The following is a 5,687-nucleotide window of genomic DNA, read 5'->3' as shown; positions in this document are numbered from 1 at the left end:
ACTAGAACTACTAGAGAACAACAACGCGATGATAGATACCGGAGAAGGAAAAACTAGAAAGGTTCATGTAGATAGGCTAAAACGATAAAAAAATTAGTATTATGACTTAATTAGCATTACTTCAAGGATAAATTTCGCTTTTGTAAGAGAAAAATATTCACAAAATTTCAATGAAAAATCATCTCTCTGTATTTTATATTAACGATAAAAATAAGTCTCGCAAAAACTTTCATTGGCTTCAACTGTAACAACGGCGCAATTAACGTCTTTACGGTATCCCTACACGACGTCAGCGATGTAACCTGAACCAGTGCTGAACTACCACGACGGGGGATATATCAAATTATTGCAAATCACCAAAAATATACCAATACGTAATACAATGTGAGATTGTAAACACTCGAATGGTCTACGATTACGGGACGCATTTTTACCTCTCAACAGTACACATGGACTTGCCGAATACTCAGTCGGACCATCCACGCACTAATACAACGATATACATCACACTGGTACTCTAGTTTCCGGCGAAAAATTTATTCGGACTAATTGTAAGAGTTAATGGTAAACCAACTCGCTCCGTCACCCAGTCTAACGACCGATGCCACCTGTGAGGGATCGTATGCGACTGGGAGGATCGGAGAACGTTGAAATTAAAGTCAAGCATGCTTAACCAAAATAAGGCCAGGAAGACAAACAGACGGGGCCCACCAGTGTTTTCCTATCCTCCCAAAGGCGTCATTGCGAGCCGTGGAATCTTACGAGACATAGGCGTCAGAGCTCGTTCATTTAAAATAAAGTTCCTACTTAGAATTTGTCACCGTATGAAAAGCAGATGAGACCATCGCGTATGCTAGGTCACCTAAGACCAACGACAATAAATTAACGATAACAACTTAAATCCGATCGAGTAATAGGAAAAGTATACCATCAAGAAAAATCGGCTAGATGAACCTTTTTCGGAACGGAAATGTTAAAGTAAACCAATAGTCATGCAACCGATAAAATATCTTCAAAAAAATTCCAACTTGAAAGAAACGCGTAGAATGTTCTCAAAATGATCTAAATTAATTGAATAAGAAATATTAAAGAAATAATTATTAACCACGATTCTTCCGTATCTAGGAAAACACGAAAATACATCTAAATACCTGTAATAACACAAATTAACCTGGGAGAGAACCTGCAGAAATATTGTCTTGAATTAATTTAAGGGGAAGCGTTATGGAAACGATAATAATTCATAGTTCTTTAATATTTAAGATGTCACGAAAGCGCATTCAAATACCTGTATGATACGAATTAACCTGAGGGAGAAATTATGGAAACATTACTAAACGATAAATAATTAAGATTTTGATATTGGAAGAAAAGATTATATTAATAAGCGATCGAAATATTGAAGGGCGGTGTACGAATGATTATATAATTATAAGAAGAATCATGTGTACGCAAGATGTATGTGTGCGTAAGAATGTTCTGAAAGCGATGATGCATCGAGAAGGCTTGGACTGACTTGCGTCGAAGAGTGGGGCTAGTACCACCCCCTCCATAGAAGGCCCTTTGGCCTATATAAACTCAGAGGGTATCGCCCTCGCGATCATTACCTAATTAAAATTTTTCTGAAGTATTAACGTTACTATTAATCATTATCTAATTACCATTTTCTTGAGTTGTCGTTATTGTGATTATTACTTTACGATTAACGTTTTTCTTGAGTGTTAACGTCCACTTTATTGGTCTTTCTATCTTTAATTTTGACTTTATTTCGTTACAATTTTGAATCTCAAAGTAAAATCGCATAAGTTGGTGGAGATCTAGACCACAAGAGCAGCCCAAGCACTCCCGACAAAATTGTAAACGATTCGAAGGTTCTCGCCTGCATTAAACTTTGTAAGAAACTAATTTCATTATTAAATATTTTGTGAATCAAAGCTCTAGAAATTTACAATCTTCATAACCCTGTTATATTTTCTCGATTCATCATCATTCTTTCATTCCCTAGACAATCCTTTCATATAATTTGCTACTCCTCATTGCTATTTAATCATTGGAAAAAACAAACCTGCCTGGTCCTGGCTAAACTCGGTCAATGCAGAATGGCTTTACTACTTAATAATATTCTTCACTTAGGATGTAACAACACTCTTAACACAAAATAATTTCATTTAGAAATGTAAATTATGTATCGAATATTATTAATATATCTATTCTAGTGTACACATCAATATAATTAAATATGTGTACAAAGCTTCGTATAAATTTGGCTCATTTGTAATTGTGTATATATATTATAACTGTATTACTAGTAATTATATATTTTTTAAATTTCATTTATCTAATCTTCTGATAAATTAAAAGTCAAAACAAACATATTTTTGGCATTTGATATTCCTTTATACTTTAGCTAATATTTTGAAATAAAATTAGTACTATAAGATGCAAATATCTCAAGTGGTGTGCATATATACATATATACATTTATACATATATGTGCCCATAATTATAAAAGTGGTCTAAGTCATATATTTCTTGTTTCGAGACATTTAAAGGATTACATTTGAACATTAAATGAATTCTATATAATATTGAAATACCAAACACTATTTAACGGTTAATTTTTGACAATATCGTGAAAATTACATTGAATTAATTTAGTTTAAAATATAATGTGATGTGAAATAACTAATAAATCCATTTTTTTTTAATTTTGACTTAGACCACTTTCATAATTATGGGCACATATGTCTTTCGCCTAACTCGAGCACCTAAAATATTTCGCTTATTTGTACGATAGAAAAAATATCAGAGAAAAAAAATTTTCTATTCAGAGGCGCCGATATGATGGTAAAACGCCAAATTTTTTTCTCAAAGTCATTTTTGATGAGGAATTATTTGCCAGAAATTTCTGACAAAACAGAAACAATTTCTGAAAACTGAACAACAACAAAAAACATAAGTGTATGTATTTATGTATCCACGTAAGAAGTTATATTTCTTTGGCGTAACAAAACAAAATATATGTACGATCGGAATCGATCGTAACCAAAAATCCATAGTAACTAAAAATCGATAGTTACTGTGCGCCCACTAATAGTCCGTGATCCATCGTCGTCCATTTTATTTGATACCAACCAGGGTTTTTTGCCGCAAGGCTTTTTCCCTGACGAGCCTATAAAGCATTGCACTTATTGGCTCAATCAAGTGTTTTATTTTATTTTAATTCACCTTTTCACCCTCCTCATAATTAGCTTAATCCAATCGCCGGAGGACTCCATGTTGGAGGAATTTTGGCAAATACAATATAACTTCAGTAACTTCAAATATGACTTCAGAAATGACACAAAAAATTTTATCTTGCGTGCCAATTTACTCTACATTTGAAGAAAAGACGAAAAAATAATAAAATTAAGATATTAAATACAATTTTGATAAAGGTTTAATTAATAAGTATAATCTAATCTATTTATACATTGTATTGTGCGCAAATTTCTCCAACATGAAGTCCTCTGTGATAAGCTATGATGAGGAAGAAGAAGGTTTTAATGAAAATAAGAAATAAAAAACTTGGTTGAGCCAATAAAAAGTATAATACTTTACTGGCTCGTCAGGGAAAACCCTTGTGGCATAAAAACCCTGGTTGATTATTCACATAATTAAAAATAACTTCAAAAACTTTTATTACTATATTGTTACTATATATACAATTTATACATGTTGAAATTTAATTAATTCACGTCCATTAGTTGATCTGATTGTGATTTAATAGACATGTGAGTTACAAGAGGCTTATTGTAGCTAAAATATGATATAAATTGTTTAGTAGAAACGTTATCTAAATGTCGTATAAATGAAGCATCAATTGTAGTACCGTGTTCGGTTTGTAGGAACTGCTTGGTTGTTATTTATTGAAAGATTTAAATCTTCACGTAAAAACATGATGATTACATCAAAATTTTCTGAATTGAAATTAACATTAAAATCTCCACTTAAAATCATCGGTAACTTATCCTCACCTCCTCCCAAATATGCTCCTCCAATTTTTGTATATGGAAACAGTGCCTGTTTTAAAAAATGAATAATATCTTGGTATCCGACAAGGGGATTCCCTAAGCTCCCTGCTTTTTAACATCATTATGGACGAAATAATAAGAAATGTAAGATTACTAAAAGGATATAAAATGGGCAACAAAGAAATAACCATCCTATGCTACGCTGATGACGCTGTATTAGTGGCCGAAAATGAGGATGATCTACAACGTCTACTACACCGATTTAACTGCATAGCCAAATCATTCAATATGAAGATATCGGCCCAGAAAACTAAATGCATGACAACGTCAAAGACACCATTAAGGTGCAAACTGGAAATTGAAGGGAAGGTTATTCAGCAGGAAATGAGATTTAAGTACCTAGGAATAGAAATCTCAGGGTATGGTGATGTTGAAGCAGAGGTAAGAGAACAGACAATGAAGGCATCCAGAATAGCGGGTTGTTTGAATGACACAAAATGGCGAAACAAAAGCATGGATATAGAGACCAAAGCAAAAATCTATAAGGCAACGGTGAGACCTATTATGTCATATACCGCAGAAACTCGACCAGACACAGCGAAAACGAAACAGTTACTAGAGACAACCGAAATGAGAGTTCTTCGCAGAATAGTTGGAAAAACACTAATGGACCGAGAGAGAAGTGAAGATATAAGAAGAACATGCAAAGTGGAGAACGTTAACGAATAGATACTAAGTAAAAAAAAAGAATGGAACGAACATATTAGCAGAATGGACAACAGAAGAATCGTCTGAATTGCACGGGATAAGTCACTGGTTGGCCGCAGAAGTACAGGGCGCCCACGAAAAAGATGGTGCGACAATTTAACAGTGCTGTTGATGCGACCGATGCCTTAATCGGTACTCCAGTGGATAGTAGTGAATCGAAAAATGCCCTTACGAGTGATATCGAGATTCCTTATTAATGGGAAGGAGGATAGGAAAATAAAGAACACAATAACAACTTTATTTGAGCCCAATCAGTACTAAAAAGTACGCTTTATTTGGCTCGTCAGGGAAAAGCCTTTCGGCATAAAAACCCTGGTTGAAAACGATGAAGAAGAATCCACAAATCCGGATAATTCTGGCCAAGTGCAGGACCGCCTTTGTCCCTTGTCGCTGGCCGAACTTAGATGATATGGTATTACGCAATACAAAGAATTCTCCTTGAAGTAGTTCTCGCAAGTCTCAGCTAGATGAATCTCGAGCGATGAATCCAGAGTGACAACAGGCGCAAAAACGCGCTGGCTTTTATACCAAAAGGCGATGCAATGCTGCACCAATCACCGAAAAGTCCGAGCATAACGCGGCTGTCGATACATATGATTGGCGTAATAAATGTAGTGGGAGAACGCGAGCTAGAATAAAGAAAGAGCCCTTGCAGGCATCTTAGCGCTACCGTGGTTACCACTAAAAACAACGATATTGCTTTGTCGCACGCGTCTAACGCTTTGGCAGGGCCGTACGCGCCTAGGTGCTTCGCCCTACTCACTCGTTGCGTGGGATACGCAACAAGTGCAATAGGCAGAAAAACGTCGTTACGAAACAGACAACTTGCCTAAACTAAAGAATGAAGAAGAAGAAGAATAATATCTTCAATTTTTTGATTTGGAGAAATATAAATTGCTATTAAAG

The sequence above is a fragment of the Polistes fuscatus genome, unplaced genomic scaffold (genome assembly GCF_010416935.1).
Source record: "Polistes fuscatus isolate 324 unplaced genomic scaffold, CU_Pfus_HIC Scaffold17, whole genome shotgun sequence".
Lineage (NCBI taxonomy): Eukaryota > Metazoa > Arthropoda > Insecta > Hymenoptera > Vespidae > Polistes > Polistes fuscatus.
The sequence above is the reverse complement of the archived record's forward strand: the minus strand, read 5'-3'. Positions refer to the sequence as shown.